This window comes from Bombus bifarius, unplaced genomic scaffold (genome assembly GCF_011952205.1).
Source record: "Bombus bifarius isolate JDL3187 unplaced genomic scaffold, Bbif_JDL3187 scf7180000008645_frag, whole genome shotgun sequence".
Taxonomy (NCBI): Eukaryota; Metazoa; Arthropoda; class Insecta; order Hymenoptera; family Apidae; genus Bombus; species Bombus bifarius.
The window spans coordinates 775-20,031 of NW_022884768.1; the positions used below are offsets into that span (position 1 = coordinate 775).

At 39.3% G+C, this 19,257-nt stretch overlaps 1 long non-coding RNA gene across 1 annotated transcript; it reads right to left on the minus strand.

Annotated features, from left to right (window-relative positions):
• Positions 1–328: 328 nt before the first annotated feature.
• LOC117213297 lies at positions 329–9,741 on the minus strand. Its single transcript, XR_004488623.1, has 3 exons — positions 9,482–9,741; positions 9,240–9,380; positions 329–690 (listed from the first exon to the last, which is right to left on the minus strand). It is a non-coding gene; the product is annotated as an uncharacterized LOC117213297 (long non-coding RNA).
• Between the last annotated feature and the right edge of the window lie 9,516 nt (positions 9,742–19,257).

Below are 19,257 nucleotides of genomic sequence, written 5' to 3' on the forward strand. Positions count from 1 at the left end.
ATAACACAGTAACAAATTTGATAATGAAATAAACAAGTTGTACGAGTCAATTTTATAAATTACCAGCTGATTGTTCTATTCGATATCAAGTCCAAAAATTGAGCAATTAAAATTTATAACCTATAACTTGTCATTCGTTATTAATATACCATTATCATGAATAACTGATAAAGCGCAAGAGGACCGGGATATCCCATTATTTATAAAGTGAGAGCGTAATTGATGTTTATTAATTATAAAAAAAAACCTCGTAAAGGCACGATATTTCTACAATTTTGTAATTAAAATTAATTTAAAAAATTAATTTTGTAGGAGGAGGATTATTCAAGTGTTTTAGTGGGCCTTAGCGAAAGGACTTACCCTTCCTGATTGAAGCATGTTTCGCAACAGGTCCACGAAAGAACCCGCGACTGCTGGCAATAGTATTAAGATCAACGGCGGATACTTGGTTTCGATTCTCATGATGCAGCGCACGAGAATCAAAAGATTTGCTAAAAATTTCGTGCTATTTTTTCAATGCTTTCCTTTTGAGGTTTCAAGGTTTATAGTAGCTCGAGAGATTTATTTCAACGAATGAAACTTTCTCTTCTTTCTTTGTATCGATGTCGTTACCGTTGCCGAAACCTTGAACTCGAGCTTCCTTCAAGCATGTCCTGGTTATTTCACGTGACATACGGTCTTCGAAGAAAACTGCAAATTGCATTATTATATGCTGGAATTTTATATACAACAGACGAGGGAAAGTATTTCAACGAAATGAAATTTTACAAGTTACAAGCCATCTGATTATCCTTTTGGACAAAAAAAGCAAAGTAAAATAAAATTGATACTTATAATCTATAATTTGTAGTTTACCGATTCACTAACATTATCAGTTAATAAATTATCGTGCAAGAGTCAAACTAAGATCAAAGTACTTAAACTATCAAACTGAAAATTAATCAAATTATGCAAACCTTTCGTGCTTGTTAACTTTTCTTTTGTTAAACTTTGCAAATAACAAACAATCTACAGAAAATTTCGTGTCCTATAAATTGTTTATTAATCGAATTTGCGAGTTGATTAAACGGAGCTAATAACAGTTTGGCATGCGTGACGCGTAAAACTTTCTATTATTCCTGAACTATTCCTAAACGAACAATCGTGAAATTCGATGAATCGCGCTGACCCTCGAATAATGGAATAGAACAGCAAACATTCAAACGATATTACATAACGTATATAAAGATATAACGAGAATTATAGAAGACGACGTTTTTTGCCAACATTTAACATGCTTTACGATACCGTACGAGTACGAAGTGTTTTGTTTTTATGGATGAATATATATGTCGGATCAGGATTCGAATTGTGGGCGCGCGACGACTCTTCATGTGGACTAGCCATCGTTTCACAAAGCCGAGATTTTATTTACACGTATATACAGGTCTATCACTAAGCTTAACAAATAATAAGTACAACTAATAATAAGTCTAACAAACACTAAGCCTAATAAATAATACGATCTACGAATAATTAAATTAAATAATACTATTAGCAATGTTTGAGTTCAAACGAATCCACGGTCACCGGGATAACTCCTTACTAAGCGAAACTAACTTAGACGCAAATGCGATCCTCGAAAACGCTCGATGTATCACTCTCCAAGGCAATCGCAAGAATCCCAGCCTCGTGGAGATTTTTCTCCCTGTACGATTGCATTTTGTTTTCTATCCCCGTTTGGAAGCATCGAGAAGGTTCCAAACGCCGTTGCTAGGCACACTCGTTGGAAGCATCGAGAGAGTTCCAAACGCCGTTGCTAGGCAGTTTCCGCCTGGAGTTTTGATTACTAAATACAATGTATGTCCCATTGCATCGGCACCTCCGAGGCAACATCACACGTGGCTCGGCCCGCTCTCGAGGCCGCATGCCGCCACAACCACACTTCTCGGAAAACACATACAACCACTCCAGACCTCCGTTAGATAAAACATCCATCCCGTGACCGTGGCTACGTTCAGCGACCGATTGTCACCTCGAACCCAATCTCGCTTATTACAAATCTTAAACAATTACAACTATAATAAAATCTAGGCTAAGGTACTAGAGGATGTTCCCAAAATTTCCAAGGAAGGGCTTCGGCTTTCCTTTCATCTCCGACACGGCCATCCTGACTATCACACGTCCTCGGGTGTACCTTCGTCAACAAAACAAAAGGAAACAAGATTAGTGTCATTGTGATTAGCATTCAAAGTGCCAGTTGCATTCTGCGTGCTTTCAGTCGGGTCGTAATGACATGACGGACCATTCTCGATTTCACACCCAAATGGGTCTCATCCTTCGAATCGCACATACTCTCAAAGTTCGTTACATAACCAGCTTCGTAACACGATCGCTGTCAACACTAGACCGCCTCCAGCCTCGTGACATTGTCACTGTCGGTACTAGACCAGCTCCAGCTTCGTGACATCGTCGCTGTCGGTACTAGAGCCACCAGCTCCAACATCGTCGCTGTCGGTACTAGAGCTTCGTGACATCGTCGCTGTCGGTACTAAACCGGCTCCCAGCTTCGTGACATCGTCGCTGTCGGTACTAAACCGGCTCCCAGCTTCGTGACATCGTCGCTGTCGGTACTAAACCGGCTCCCAGCTTCGTGACATCGTCGCTGTCGGTACTAAACCGGCTCCCAGCTTCGTGACATCGTCGCTGTCGGTACTAAACCGGCTCCCAGCTTCGTGACATCGTCGCTGTCGGTACTAAACCGGCTCCCAGCTTCGTGACATCGTCGCTGTCGGTACTAAACCGGCTCCCAGCTTCGTGGCATCGTCGCTGTCGGTACTAAACCGGCTCCCAGCTTCGTGACATCGTCACTCCCAGTGCCTGACCGCACTGAACTCCGTCCCATGGCCGCACCTGGGCTCATATAATTCTACGATCCTCTGGGATCGGGGTACTCACATCGCCATGGTCACTGTTCTCGTCATCACAACAGACATCCAACTCCGCAGGAATGCGACTATCCGGCATTTTCCTTAACCTGTCATGACTGTACTTGTATGACCTTTTCCCATCCAGTGTTTTCAAGGTATATCGGTCTCCTTCCAGGACCTCCGATATCACAAACGGACCCCTGAATTTTGGATCCAATTTTGTCTGGTTCCTTTCTTCATTTTGGCGTAGTACCAAATCACCAGGATTAAACCTAACTACTTTAGCTTTGGTTTTATCGAATCTCTCTTTGTCATACCTAGCACTAGTTTCCATCTCTTTTATTGCCTGTTGTCTTACACTGGAGATATCTATTTCTTTTTCCTCAATGTTATCAGGTAGTAATAAGTCATACGGTCTTGCTGCTCTACCAATCAATAACTCTAAAGGACTCGATTTGGTTACGCGGTTGATGGTGCAATTCAAAGCCAATTGCATCTCCCCGATCGCGTCTTGCCATGAACGCCCGGTCGTTTCTACCGTTGTGAACATATTTTTTAACGTGCTCATAACACGTTCTACTTGCCCATTGGCCCTACTTGCACCGGTCGCGATCAAATGAACTTTGATTTGTTTGCTTGCACAGAATTCTTGAAATTCCCGGCCCGTGAAACATCTACCCTGATCTGCTATTATCCGACAGGGACTACCGAACAAAAACACGGCGGACTTAAGTGCCTGGATAACGCTGAGCGAATCCAATTTGCGTGTGTGATATAAGTGCACGAATTTCGTAAAGGCATCGATCAAGACGACGACATACTCTTTCGAGTCATTCTTGCCACTCAGCTTGCCCGTTATGTCCATATGCACCGTATGCCACGGTATGCCGGTCTTAGGTATAGGATGCAGTTCAGCCTGTATTTTACCTGAACTAGCCTTCGAAACTCTACAAGCATGGCAGTTCTCGACAAACTTGCGAACATACTTCGCCATTCCCTCGAACCAATAATACTCATAGAGCTTCTCGAGCGTTTTATCCCATCCTAAGTGCATAATTGACTGATGCACATGGTTGATGACGGACCATCTAAAACCTCTCGGAACAATGGGTAAGCAAAGGGTTCTGCCCTTTCGTTGTACTTTACGGTAAAGTGTACCGGATCGCAGTTCGTAGGTATTCGCGATATCTTCCGCGAGCTCTTCGTTCTGTAATTTATTAACGATTTCGGAGATTTGCGGATCGCGACGTTGTTCCGCTAATAGCCAGTCTTCGGAGATCTCGGCCAGATTAATCTCTTTCTCTGCGACCTTGTCTATCATACGGCGATTCAAGTCTACGGGGTTTCGCGAAAAGAAATCTACGTGGGCCATTCGTTTACCCTCTCGATACATGATGTCAAAATCGAATGTTTGCAAATAAGCCCACCACCTATAAACCCGGTCGTTTAAGTTTACTTTGTTGCTGGAGGCTTTCAAAGAATTACAGTCCGTAACTACTAAGAATTTCCGTCCATGTAAGTAGTGTCGGAAATGCTTAACGGCGCTTACTACTGCTAGTGTCTCCAGTTCGTACGAATGATACCTAGATTCCGCGGGACTGGTCCTTTTACTATAATATTCGATGACTCTGTTTTCCTTTTCGACTCTATGCATTAAAATAGCTCCATACCCCTCCGAACTAGCGTCGGTATGTAGCTCTATGGGACGATTGGGATCAAATATCGTTAACACCGGCGCGTCGGTCAGAACGGAAATTATCTGTTGTCTTATCTTTTCGTGCCTGTCCGTCCAAGTTATGTGCTTGTTACTAGAAGTGAGTGCGTACAAGGGTTTCATCACTTGCGAAAATTTAGGAATGAATTTTCGGAAGTAAGAGGCCAAACCTATAAACTGCCTAAGCTGTGTGACGGTCGACGGTGCAGGTAAAGAATTCAAAGCTTGTATTTTTCCCGGGTTTGGACGAACTTCTCCGTTACGAATTACATATCCCAAATAAAGTACCGACGTCTTCAGAAAAGAACATTTAGCGAAATTGAAAGAAAATCCGGCGTTTACGAGAGTGTTTAGTACAGTGTGCAACCTTTCTAGAGCTTGATCTATTGAGTCGGCGATTATTAGAACGTCGTCCAAATAAACAACGACATACGAATAAGCGAGGTCGCCTAAGGCCTTGAAAATGGCTCTCTGGAAAACGGCTGGTGCATTTTTCAACCCAAACGGCATCGTCACGTATTCGTATTGACCGTCGGGGGTAACGAACGCAGTATATTCCGTCGAGTTAGGGTGAATGGGGATCTGGTGAAATCCGCTAGCCATGTCCAGGCTAATGAAGTACCTCGCACTCTGCAATCTCGCGATTTGGTCAGCAATAAGGGGTAAGGGATACCGATCCGCGACCGTATTTTTATTCAGCGCTCGAAAATCTACGCACAATCTGTCTGAGCCGTCCTTCTTCTTCACGAGTATTATAGGGCTCGCGAACGGCGAATTACTAGGTTTTACAATTTGTGCTTTAATTAACTCGTCTATCCTCTCGCGTACTATTCTTCGCTCTTCCACGCTAAGCCTGTAAGGGCTTCTCTGCACGGTGACGTTGGGATCGATTAGCCGTATTTCCAACTGGCCAGTACTGACGCGAGTACGCGGGAAACCCGTAATGAATGATTCTTTAAATTGTTCGAGAACAGAGATTAATCGATCTTTATAGTTACCGATCACATCAGTGTCAACCTCGTTAATGTTGACCGCATCTTCCGCGACTTTACCACAAGCGTTAACGACCTTTGTTTTACAAATAACAAGGCTATCTTGCGCGATATTTACGTCGAATCCCTGGCTCAAAATCTCGCGACCAATCATGATGTCGTATTTTAGGTAATCGTCAGCAAGGACATGGAAAACTATCTCCAATGTAAGATCGTTAATACGAACAGTGGACAAAATCTGAAGTGTACTCTTAACACAAGTATTCCCGATCCCCCGCATCACTACCACATCGGTTATTCTTTTACCCGAAAATTTCGAGGCTAGGGACTCTTTGATTAACGAACACTCGGCCCCAGAATCAAAGTAAAATGGATACGACTCACCCAGATGGCTTAATCTACCAGCCGGAGCTTCTACTACACAGGAGTCGATCCGGCGTTCGTCAATGGAATCGTAGTTTCTTTTCCGCGATGATGGGCAATTAGGCGCGATATGTCCCTCCTCGTGGCATTTGAAGCAGGTCACCTTCGACGATGCGGCTGGTCGTTTTTCCTTCGGGTTTCGTATATCCTGCTCCTTCCCCGTTTGTGTTTGCAGGCGACACTCCGTTCTCCTATGCCCGTGAGCACCACAGCGGTAGCACTTAATCCGAGGAACTGATAGCCTGCTGCGTTTGGCTTCAGGTTCCGTTAGTGAATTTCTTGGCGAAAATGTCGGCTGATCGTTGTAAGGGAGAATCCTCATTTCATCATGAAATTGGTCCTCCGTCCTGATATTATTCGCGAGCGTTAGTCGCCGAAAGCGGCGATCTTGTGAACTCAGCATATAAAGGGCGAAGGCATTGATCACTTCGGGCATCGTTAGATCTTGCAACTTCATCTGCAGCATGGAGCGGAGGCGACTACCGTACGCTCCCGGAGATTCAGTCTCCGACGGTCGTTCTCTGGATATCCTTATTAACGCCGAAGCGGCTGTCTCTCTGCCACCAAAACGCGAAAGAAATTGTTCCTTGAACGTTGGCCAGGTAAGCTTTCCACCGCGTACCATTTGTGAAAGCCAATGCGCAGCAGAACCCCTTAGGGCGCGATTTAGAGCGGAGAGTAACGCACTCTCTTGCATCGGGTGGTCTTTCAAAATCAGATCAGCATGAGAGCACCACGCGGATGGATCGGCGCCCGCGCCTTCGGGGTCAAAACGTGGTAACGTTGCATCCTTAGATTCCGTACTCGGTCGTTGCTCCCCCGCTTTGTGCGCTAGCGTCTGAATTAACTCGCGCACAAGGTCCATTTGCTCTTGTAGCACTTTAAACGGTACTGATCCCACTTCTGATGTCGGATCAGGATTCGAATTGTGGGCGCGCGACGACTCTTCATGTGGACTAGCCATCGTTTCACAAAGCCGAGATTTTATTTACACGTATATACAGGTCTATCACTAAGCTTAACAAATAATAAGTACAACTAATAATAAGTCTAACAAACACTAAGCCTAATAAATAATACGATCTACGAATAATTAAATTAAATAATACTATTAGCAATGTTTGAGTTCAAACGAATCCACGGTCACCGGGATAACTCCTTACTAAGCGAAACTAACTTAGACGCAAATGCGATCCTCGAAAACGCTCGATGTATCACTCTCCAAGGCAATCGCAAGAATCCCAGCCTCGTGGAGATTTTTCTCCCTGTACGATTGCATTTTGTTTTCTATCCCCGTTTGGAAGCATCGAGAAGGTTCCAAACGCCGTTGCTAGGCACACTCGTTGGAAGCATCGAGAAAGTTCCAAACGCCGTTGCTAGGCAGTTTCCGCCTGGAGTTTTGATTACTAAATACAATGTATGTCCCATTGCATCGGCACCTCCGAGGCAACATCACACGTGGCTCGGCCCGCTCTCGAGGCCGCATGCCGCCACAACCACACTTCTCGGAAAACACATACAACCACTCCAGACCTCCGTTAGATAAAACATCCATCCCGTGACCGTGGCTACGTTCAGCGACCGATTGTCACCTCGAACCCAATCTCGCTTATTACAAATCTTAAACAATTACAACTATAATAAAATCTAGGCTAAGGTACTAGAGGATGTTCCCAAAATTTCCAAGGAAGGGCTTCGGCTTTCCTTTCATCTCCGACATATAGAACTTGGTCATTTACACATTCGCTGTCGCATCTTAAAGTATACTTAGTTACTAAAACCTTATTGGTAATTTGGCGAAAAACTATTAACTTCTATATCAAATACTGAAGTAGCTGCTACAGTAAACTAACTATAAATGCTTTCTTAAACTGCTACCACTTGTACAAGCTTAAAGTCAAGTACTTTTTCAAATTACTGTATCAAATTATAAATTCAGTCGAAAATTCTTTCGACAACCTGATCTCTCTGGAATTTTGTCGGATAATTTTTTAACAAGAATGGATAAGATAATCCGTTATTTCCATATGGCACGATATGTCACGAAGCGATACAACCAGTCGCCTTAACCGAAGGAAAAAATTGTTTATATGTTTGGAAATATTAACTTTTTCCATCCATCTTTGTTAGAATCTTTTGGCATCATTCGGTGAGTGCTATCTAATCTAAAAGTTACAAATCTTTATTCTGTCACCTTGTACCGTTGTATCAGCAATAATTGCTCGAAATGTTTTTTCGCATAAATGAACGGGACGAATATGATATAAAAATTCGATATGTCCATGATTTATCACATATTCTTAAAGTAATCTTGTTGCACAGTGATGTTATTGTGAAAAAAGTGTACAATAGTTATAAATAGTGTCTAAAATGGGCATTAATATTTGTAATATTTTGATGAATGCACACTGAAACACGACATTAGTAGACATTCGAGACAGAATAATTAAACGATTACTAGATTCTGAGTTCCTGATTATTAATTTCATAAAACATTATGCTCTGTCCTAATGAAAGATTAAAAAGGTATTTACATGGAGAAACTACAAAGTTTATATTTAAAAAGGGAATGACAAAAACGATACATTTGTGTAGGTCCATGGTAAATTCCAATTTTCTTGCTTATCATAATTGTTTCATAATGCATTAGCATATTATCTAATGCAGTTTATAAGATATACTTTAATATTTTCTATGTTTAATATGTTTCCTTTTTAGTTTTCTTTTAGTTTTTGCATACACGTTACTTCTTAACAATAGAAATTCTCAATTTCAAATTTATACATTCAATTATATACATACATACGTACGTACGTATATGTATGATATTCATAATATGTGCATAAACGATCATGTTTTTCATTTAAAGAAAAAACTAATATGTATATACAACGTAAGCAATAATACTTTAAAGCCGGAAATAAGATTTACTTGTAAGAGATATGAATTTAAAGATAAATATCGTTTTTATAAAACAATTTCGTATTATTTGTTGAATTATTATGAGAAAAGAATTTATGTATGTACTAAATTTAAGATTGTAAAGCCATTACTGTCGATAAATGTTATTTTTAGTATATACATTACTTTATAGGAAAAGTTAAAATAGGACAAACCGTGCAAATCTCGTTTAAAGGATAAGAAAACATTCCACATCCGCACCTAAATTAGCGTACATAAATTCTACAAACGGTGACTTACACATCAATGAAAAATGTAACTTCTCCGTGTATCAATATCTTGCAGTCGTTTCAACCAAAACTAGGCCCGACGATGTTTCATTTTAATTTACACCCGAGCTTTCAAGAGAAATTCATTCGTGATTCCTTAAGCTTCTTTACACTGTTTTCACATCCATGTTCTTTTAATTATAATACTATACTATACTATACTACAATAATAATAATAATAATAATAATAATAATAATAATAATATATAATACCATCGGCTTTAACGCAATGATTGATCATTTTCACTTCTTCTTCACTAAATTTTAATCGCGCACTTTCTCACTGTTTTTAATTTTTTTTATACGAACTATAATGTTGCCTGCATTAAAAAACTGCAAAGAAAATATCACAAAAATATAGAGGGAAAAAATAATCTTCGTTATTTCCACTACAAGCAAGAGATCGTATACGACATGAACGAAGTCAGTGGAAGAAACGTACATATGTACTACGTATATCCGTCGTCGGTAACCCCTCTACTTTTCAACTAAGCGAAACACCTGCGTTCTTTTGTATTCTTACACGGTAGTAATCGTACGTGAGTACGAGAGCTATGTAACCATTTATCGCGTATCCTCGTATCGTATCGACAACGCGTATCAATTTGACGGGCAAAAATGTATACCCGTTTTTGACGTACGTATTCTCCCGATTCGTGTCACCATTGCGTATCAATTTACTATTAATTTATAACTTTTTAAACTATCAATTTATAACTTTTAAACTATTAATTTATAACATTTAAACCATTCATTTATAACATTTAAATTATTAATTTACAACATTTAAACTATTAATTTTCAACATTTAAACTTCTAATTTGTAATATTTGAGCCATTAATTTACATTTAAACTAACCATTTACAATATTTAAACTATTAATTTACAACATTTACACTATAAATTTACAACATTTAAACTATTAATTTGTAACTTTTGAACTATTACTTTAAAACATTTGAGACATTAATTTATAACTTTTAAAAACCACTTCTTATGGTATCAGCAAACCTTTTCTGTTTGATCGATCGTCGGCAGCTCGCTAAGTGTATACCAACAAATGTATGTCGGAGATGAAAGGAAAGCCGAAACCTTTCCTTGGAAATTTTGGGAATATCCTCTAGTACTCTAGCCTAGATTTTATCATAGCTGTAATTGTTCGAGATTTGTGATAGCGAGATTGGGTTCGAGGTGACAATTGGTCGCCGAACGTAGCCACGGTCACGGGATGGACGTTTTGCCTAACGGAGGTCTGGAGTGGTTGTATGGGTTTTCCGAGCAATTTGGTTGTGGCGGCATGCGGCCTCGGGAGCGGGCCTAGCCACGTGTGATGTTGCCTCGGAGGTGCCGATACAATGGGACATACATTGTATTAATGATCAAACTCCAGGCAGAAACTGCCTAGCAACGGCGTTTGGAACCTTCTCGATGCTTCCAAATGGGTATAAAAAACAAATGCAATCGTACAGCGAGCAAAATCTCCACGAGGCTGGCATTCGTGCGATTGCCTTGGAGAGTGACACATCGAGCATTTTCAACAATCGTGTTTTGCGTCTAAGATTAGTTTACGCTTAGTAAAGAGTTATCTCGTTGACCGTGGATTCGTTTGAACCCAAAAACATTGTTAATAGTGTTCATTAAACTTATTATTCGTACAATTTATTATTCACTAACTTTATTATTCGTCAAACTTATTATTCGTTAGACTTATTATTTGTTAAGCTTTCTGATAGTCTTGTATATGCGTGTAAATATAATCTCGGCTTTGTGAAACAATGGCTAATTCACGTGAAGAGTTGTTACGCGCCCAAAATTCCAATTATAACCCGACATATATACGGAACACATGACACGCGCGCGAGCTCATTTCCGTTTCAACTACGGTACCGTGAAGATCAAAAGAAATGAACTTTTATGAATTATATTACCAGTTTGTAACATTTGCGCTATTAGTTTATAACACTTAAACTATTAATTTACAAAATTTAAACTATTAATTTGTAACAATTTAGTATTAATTTGTGAATTAACGCCCGAATTCACGGTTTGCTTCGTGGGGCGGGGCTGGGTCACTTTAGATCGTTCGACACGACCCGCAATTTTTCAACTTTGAAACATAGTAAATTAAAGTCAGACACTGTTTTTTTTTATAATAATGCTAAAAAGGCCCGCTGAACGAGCCGCTGCGCCAACAAGAAAAAACTTTCCTCGAAGCAGGGTATTTATAACTTCTTAACACACTTACTTTTAATTGAAATTTGGGTAGGCCTACTTGTTGGGGGGGGGGGCACAATCGTCACCCCTAACGCCACAATTTGTTAGTTAGTTCATAGGATTGGCTCAATGAGAAGACGCGGGGAGTGCACCGACAGTAATTTCCAAGAGGTCTCGGGGCACTGCTGCCAAACGTGTAGATAGGCCACCCTGGAGTTTTCGTCGGTAGGAGTCTGAGACTACTCCACTAATTCTCCAGAATGCAGCGCAGTGTTCATGAGAATTTCTTCACATATAAGAAAAAAGAAAGAAGGTGTTGAAGCGTGTAAATAGGTGATATATCGTATTTCATTTCTTTGAATTTTGTTTGAATTATTGTTAATTACAATCACAATTTCTGATCATTTCATGCACACGATTAAGTGTAACCACGCTCTTAATCGTCATTGCTGTCAATTACAATTATAATTCCAAGCTTACTTACATTCATTTTAACGATATCATTTCTTCAGACGTGTTTTACCACGTTTTACGCAGTGGTCAGTAGTGTTCGTCAGTGGATTTCAGGAAAAAGGTATGTACCTTAGAACATGCATGTTGTGTGTTAAGTTCGGGTGTTGGAGGCGTCCCGCGACGCCCTCTATGCGCTCGAACGTTTGTGTGAGAACCGTGGAGCGAGTATGTCAGTGCGCCTGTTTTTCTATTTTTTAACTATAGCGCTAAGTAGGATAGGTAGTATACTTTCTGGTTTGTCTGTTCATTAATTATAAGTCGGTAGGGCCGGTCAGGTTAGCACATTCTCTGTTCCGGTAGGCTCGTTTTCTTGTGACCAGCGTGTTTCTGGAAATCTAATTTGAAAAATCGGAGGTGAAACTGGCACAAGTAGAGCATGCTCTCGTCCCTGATTTTTCCTTTCGATTTATCGAATTTCGAAACGAATGTTTATTGCTAGAGCACGCACATGTTCGCACGACGATGTTAAAAATCTGAGCATAATGGAAATGTACGTACAACAGATACGGGAAAACCCAACGAGACTAATAATAAAATCAATGAATTAGAAAAAAAGAGCTATAGGCAAATAGCTTATAATATACAGTAGCATAATCTGCAATTTATTGTAAAATAATTGATTCGAGCAGATAGACATTGATAGACATTGTCGAATACTAATCGAATAAAATCATTTAATTAATTTTCATAGAATTTGATATTTCTTCGAGGAATCAATAAGTCTCTCGCAAATAGTCTCATAGATCCTTCGATAGATCTAACGAAGAAGTACCTAACCGCGATTACAGCCAATTAATTCATATTATTCGCTACATAATTAATAACTGTATCACGTACAGCGATGCAAGCGGTATTGAAGAAAAAAGCCATTTTATGTTGTAACTATAACGAGTAACTTTACTCGTTCAACTTGAGAAGAATTAAAAATGTACCTGACTTTTAAATAAGCATTAAATAAGAATTTTAAATATCGCAAACAGTGATGTAGGTGTTATTCAAGAAAAAGGAACATTTCATTTTGTAATTAGAACGAGTAAATGAACGAATATCGATAATATAATATAATGCTTAATATGAATTTTATCTGTCTGATTATTTAATACCTTAACTTATTTCACAGTAACGTCATCGATTGCCGTTAGGCTTTTCTCCCCTTTTTGTTCAAACTAATTGATAGTCGAAAACTAGTATTAAAGAAGTGTGAATTTAGTCTTAGTTTGCAGAAACTATTAAAATGATAAAAATGGATATCGTATTAAATCGTTAAAGAAGCAAATTTACGATAAAAATTAAGAAATCGTTCAATTTGATTTTGCTATAATGGAAAAACCGTCTCCTGCTAAGACAAAAAATCGTTACCGTTTGATTAACAAACCGGCATCTTGTCAAGGTATATAAGGAATACGGAAGTCGCGCGCGAGCTCTTTTGTGCCTGAAATTCCGGAGAGTGAACATCGAAGAAGAATTTAAATATAAGGTAAATAAAACAAAAAATATCAAATAACAACATTGCAACTAGCAATTTACAACGTCTAAACCATTAATTTACAACACTTAAGTTATTAATTTATAACATTTAACCCATTAATTTATAACATTTAAGGAATTAATTTATAACGCCAAAACTATTAATTTATAACATTTATGCTATTAATTTATTACATTTAAGCTATTAATCTACAACATCCAAGCTACTAATTTACACTATTTAAACTATTAATTTATATCATTTAGGCTATTAATTTACAACATCTAAGCCATTAATTTACAACATTTAAACTGTTATTGTATACATTTATGCTATTAATTTATAACATTTAAGATATTAATTTATAACATTTAAGCCATTAATTTGTAACTTTTAAACTATTAATTTATAACATTTAAGCTATTAATTTACAACATTTAAACTATTAATTTATAACATTTAAGCTATTAATTTATAACGTCTAGGCCATTAATTTACAACATTTAAACTGTTATTGTATACATTTATGCTATTAATTTATAACATTTAAGACATTAATTTGTAACTTTTAAACTATTAATTTATAACATTTAAGCTATTAATTTGCAACATTAAACTATTAATTTATAACATTTAAGCTATTAATTTATAACGTCTAGGCCATTAATTTACAACATTTAAACTGTTATTGTATACATTTATGCTATTAATTTATAACATTTAAGCTATTAATTTTTAACGTCTAGGCCATTAATTTGTAACTTTTAAACTGTTATTTTATACATTTAGCCATTAATTTACAACATGTAAACCATTAATTTATATCACCTGAGCCATTAATTTACAACATTTAAGCCATTAATCTAAAACAATTACTCCATTAATTCTTAACAGTTATACCAATAATTTATAACCACATTCTGCCATTAATTCAAAGTAATTACGCTCTTAATTCATAGCAGTTGTACCGTTAATCGGTTGTAACTCTACATTCATTGATTTAAATCAATACCATCAATTCATAGTGAGTGAATTAATGATTTATTTTGTTTTATTTTATTAACAGAATCTATCAAGTCTTCGAAGTGCTATTTTATTTCTATATAGCATTATTTTTTAATTTTAAATACAGTATTCAATTTCTCATTTCACTATTTCGCATAAAACCAGTGGTAACACAGAGTGTAATTTTAAGATGTAATTTTCTATGTCTGCTCAAAACCAAGGAAACAACACACCATATTCATGGAATCAAGGAAGCGAGTGCAATTTAACCGAAGGCAACCACATCTTATCTGTAGCTGCACATAAGTCAGAGGACATTTCAAATCATGTTGTTGTTTTGCCTCGGAGTATCGAGACCGTTAGATTACAAGTAATGAAAGAACAAATAAACTCCGGGCAAAACAATATCGCCGCTACAATGTCGCTTTATTATAAAATAATTTTACATCTCTGCTTCCAATGCTTAAAAACTGTTTATGTAAATGGGACCCGAGCGTAGTTACCTCCTCGTGGTGGGTCCCGGTAATTGGTATCGTTTCCCAAATAATAATACACCAAGTACTATTTTGAATATTAGTATTATTATTTGAGAAACGATATCAAGCTAAAAACTACTTGAACATAGTCTGGTCTAGATCATCCAAAATAGTTTTGGTGATCTAGACCGGACTAAGACCCCCCCGCGGGGGCGCCGTGGGACATCGTGGGACACCGTGGGACACCGTGGGATGCGTGCGTCTTAGTCTTAATTAATCGTAAGGTAGATACCTATGTTATGTGCATTGTGAGCTCATTCTGTACAAAGATACTTATCTATCTTGGAACGAAAAATAAAAATCTCGTCTCTCATGATCCCCTCGCTTACCACACTGGAAAAATTGTTTCCGCGATTTATCGGTTCACGGTCGCTCAGTTCTTTCAAACCGTAGCGTGACGTACTCGCTCGTGCGTATTCCGGGTACGTGCGGGTCAACTTACACTGGACAACTCTGTGGATTCGTAAGTCGCCCCAAGGACACCTCTGTCCTGGTGACTGCTCGACGACTGCTCGACGTTCGCATCGTATCGCGGGAGTTGTCGTCGCGCCGGTGATGCTAGCGAATCTGTTGGGGATTCAGTCGTGGATCTGCAGTCCTGTCCGATTGGTACTTTGGTACTCGGTCAGGGACCTGCAATTTCACGTCCTCCGTAATTCTGTTCGGGCCCGCGGGAGTGGACCCCACTGTTCAGTTGAGGTCAATGCCTTCGTAATCCTGTTCAGCGGTCCCTCCCCGTGAGTGGACCCCACTGTTCAGTTGAGGCCTCCTGCCTTCGTAATCCTGATCAGCGGTCCATCCCCGGGTTCCACATGTTCAGTTGGAGTGTGTTAAGTTGCTGGCCTATGTGCCGGATCCACGGCTGAATTACCCGTGGATCACTGGCATCATCGGTCGGCGCCATCGACCGCGACTCGTGTAAGTTTCGAACGGCGAAATAGGAATCGAGTTACGGTCAATTCTTGGGCTTTCCGCTGAACCTCGGGGTTATCTCGTGTACGGGGGTACGTCGTGTAGGTTTGTTAGTTCTTTCGAGAGATCGCGATCTCGTTCGTTTCGGGCGCGGCGCGATTTTTTCCTTTATCATCTGATTCATCGGGCATTTTCTTGTTTTCCCATTTTTTAAGGGATACTTATTGAGATCACGTTAGAGTTTATAACTTTTCAGTATCTTCAATATCTTACAGTGTCGCAAAAATAGAACGATAACTAGTTTAGTACAGCGACTCGTATGTCCCTTCTGCGAGACACGAAATGGTATATACAGTGTCAGTATCTACGTTTTCTTCCTTTCATTCCAAGTTAGATAAATGTGTGTTTGATACCGAATGATGCCAGTAGGGATGCGAATTATTGTACGATATTTGTACTGATCGATGTAATCGTTGTGTGGGAGATGGATGTTGCGTTACGTAGGCTTTGTTCTACGTTTGTAAAGATTCATGTAAGCGCTGCGTCGGGGATATGTGTTTCGCAGTTAGGCTACGAAACAACTATTTCCATACGCAGGCCCATGGTTAAGTAGAGTCAAAACTCGACATTCTGCCAACAGGTTGAATGTCGAGATCGATGTGTAGTGCTACATATACCCATGGGCGGGTCTCGTGCGTAGTCACCTCCTCGTGGTGAGACCTGGTAATTGGCATCCTTTTCCAAAAATTAATCAGTTGATTAATCTTTGGAAAACGATGCCAAGCTAAGAACTACGCAACAGTCCAGTTTGGATCACCAAAAGCCTCTAAGAGAATTTTGGATGATCTAGACTGGACTGCACCGTGGGACATCGTTGGACACCGTGGGACGTCGTCGGTCCAGTGTGGGTCACCAAATGCCGCGAAAAGAATTTTGGATGATCTACACTGGACTGCAACGTGGGACATCGTCGGTCCAGTGTGGGTCACCAAATGCCGCGAAAAGAATTTTGGATGATCTACACTGGACTGCAACGTGGGACACCGAGGGATACCGTCGGTCCAGTTTGGGTCTCCAAAAGCCTCCAACAGAATTTTGGATGATCTAGACTGGACTGCATCGTGGGACATCGTTGGACACCGTGGGACGTCGTCGGTCTAGTGTGGGTCACCAAATGCCGCGAAAAGAATTTTGGATGATCTACACTGGACTGCAACGTGGGACATCGTCGGTCCAGTGTGGGTCACCAAATGCCGCGAAAAGAATTTTGGATGATCTACACTGGACTGCAACGTGGGACATCGTCGGTCCAGTGTGGGTCACCAAATGCCGCGAAAAGAATTTTGGATGATCTACACTGGACTGCAACGTGGGACGCCGTGGGACAACGTTGGACACCGTGGGACACCGTTGGACACCGTTGGACACCGTTGGACACCGTGGGACACCGTGGGACACCGTGGGACACCGTGGGACACCGTGGGACACCGTGGGACACCGTGGGACACCGTGGGACACCGTGGGATATGTCTTGGCTATGTCGAATCCATTCTGAGCCCATTCTGTACAATGATACTTATCTGACTTGGAACGAGATATAAAAATCTATTCTTTTTTTCCACTGAATCTTGCGGTTATTTTGTGCACAGGAGTGCGTCGCGCGAGTCCATTGATTCTTCTGAAAGATCCCGATCTATGAAATCATTCTCTTATTTCAAGCCAATTTTTGACGAATTATCTTATTGTTTCAAATTGAGTTATAACGTCATAAACTTGCAACTTAGTAACAGTTGGATTCAAATACCTCGAAACAAGGTTTCGCGCGCGTTTGTGCAGTATTCTTTAAGTATATTTAAGTGGCGAACTTTTGAATCCTTGCAAATATTTTCCAATATTTATAACACGCGACTATAGTGTATTAGTGGAATGTATATTTCGTATTCTAATAACGAAAATTTATAGTATATATTCTAATTGCGAACAGTATAATTCTTGCAAACGATTGCATTGCATTCGCGGTATTCGTAAGCATTTGTTCGCTATCGAGAAATATCTTACAATTTTCAACTAAATAATATTTTTCAAACTTGTTCCAATTACTTAATAATAATTTTTAAGTGTAAAAAAATAGCAGTATTTTCTAAATAAACGTTCGATAGGAAAAAGAAGAAAATTGTCGAAACGACGTTTCGCTTCTTTCTCACCCCCCTCCCCTCACCCGCCCATAAACAACCACCATTTTCACCACTGGACTTTACACGGTTCCTGCCTGATGTTAGTCTCCCTGATGATATTCGCTGGGATACCGCAGCATCCAGGGTAACGTCCTCTGTTTCTCCGCATCGAACGGTGAGTCGCATGCATTTTTGTTCCTCCGGTCACTCAATCATGTCGTAGGATGAAAGGTCCGAATCGGCACGGGTGACTGGTTGTATTACGTAGAATTTTCTGAGCATAGTGACCGCGGGTATTTTTTTATACCCGTGAGTAGTAACGTTCTTTTTTTAAATTTATTAGTTTAGGATAGGTCTTCTTGCACAGCGCGATTATAATAATTAGTTTAAATACATACACTTGAGAATATATTCGTGTTATTTATTAGCATGCATGTTAACATTCCGTATGAATATTTGCAAATGGCAAATATATACACGAATATACTTGTTTGACATAAATATACTTATTCTTAAGCAATGAATTAATCGTGACAATATTAAGTCACGTTCGTTTATTTCACTTTAGCTAGAATTTAAAATACGAGTTAAAATTCATTTTTTCCCGTACAAGAATATGTGAAGTTTTACGTGCAAGAAGACACTTCGCGACAGGCAGATTTTTGAATCAAAGCAATAATTTTGAACACTGCTTCTGCACTTTCGAGTATATGCTTTGATAAAGAGATCGCCTGAGATTATTTCTTTCTTAGTAATATATTTGAAGTCAATTATTCCATTTGATCGAGTCACAGTCTTTTTCAATTAACGCTACCTTTATGCAATATTAAAATTTTGTTCTGATTTATTAAATTAATAAAGTAGAGTTACTTGATTACTATTAAATTAATAAAGTAAATTTAATCAGATACAAAGTAGTAAAATATAAAATCAAAGAACGTTAGTTCGTTAAATAAAAATTACACAAACTAATCATCTTTTTAGATCAGGATTTTCAGGTTTAACCCTTTCCGTGCCCATTGTCAGGACCTCATTCACGTGCCCAGGTGCTACTTGAATGGGAGAAAGACAGTGGGCACGATGATCTAGAATTAAGTAATGTAATAATTTGTCAGCGACTGACGATGTGTTAGTGTACCGTGCACGACGTATTTTCCACGTTATGT